Source organism: Seriola lalandi, unplaced genomic scaffold, assembly GCF_002814215.2.
Source record: "Seriola lalandi dorsalis isolate HSWRI2012SDOR001 ecotype SW California unplaced genomic scaffold, Sedor1 jcf7180002054655, whole genome shotgun sequence".
NCBI lineage: Eukaryota > Metazoa > Chordata > Actinopteri > Carangiformes > Carangidae > Seriola > Seriola lalandi.
This window is the reverse complement of record NW_019525208.1, coordinates 656-1,641: the sequence shown is the minus strand read 5'-3', so window position 1 is coordinate 1,641 and position 986 is coordinate 656.

The following is a 986-nucleotide window of genomic DNA, read 5'->3' as shown; positions in this document are numbered from 1 at the left end:
ACAGAAAGGGCAATGGTAAGTAACGCTTTTCTCCTCTCTCATGGGAACATCAGTCTCTACAGAAGAAAACAGCATCGTGTCAAGCTAATACTGCTAGCTCCATGCTACTCGATTCTCTCAGCGACGATACACAACAAACACAGCGGAAGTTCCGGAGAGCATGGAAAAATCAATAATAAACATACAGCAAATCAATACACAGTATTATCTTAATTTTACACGACTCCAACAACTGTAAACAAAGTTTTGTTTTCTTTTTTTTTTCCTACGAGACTGTGGACTGTGGACTAAGGTGGATCCTACAGGACCAGAGGTATTGAGTTGGTCTTGTGTCACAGCTCAGCTCAGCTTACCTTCCAGAGCAGCAGGCAGATGAGAGCCAGCAGTGAGAATCCAGCCAGGACAGACACCACGATGATCCACAAGGGGGCACTGGAGTCCAGCTGCTGGCCCAGGTCTGGATAAATGTGGACCTCAATCTTCAGACAGGTGTGATTTAGGAGGAAACACAGGAAATGACTGAAATCATCATGATTGAGCGGCCTGTAACCTCTGTGCTGTGAGGCTCCATGTTGAGGGTGGGTTTGTTGGTCTGCAGCCTCAGGGTCGCCCGGCCCCTCACCACCACAATCCTCACATCGCTGTCGTCCTGAAGACACACAGTCACACTCAGGTCTCTGAGACTGCCTCACACCTACAGCTGGTTTCACTCAGACTCTGGACTGCTGCTCTCAGTCTGACTTTCTATCAACCCAGAGCTTGAAGGCTTAAAGTCTGGGTGAGGACCCTCTGCATGTTCCCCAAGGATAGTCGCATATATATCTATATATATATTTACATGTGTATATAAATATATAGATAGATATGTGTGTATAGACTGATAGATAATCAGTCATTCAGTCTGGATCCAACAGTTGGTAAAACAACAGGCAGACAGAGAGACACCTGACTTAGTCATCTGGACTGGATGTGGAGGGGAATCTGGA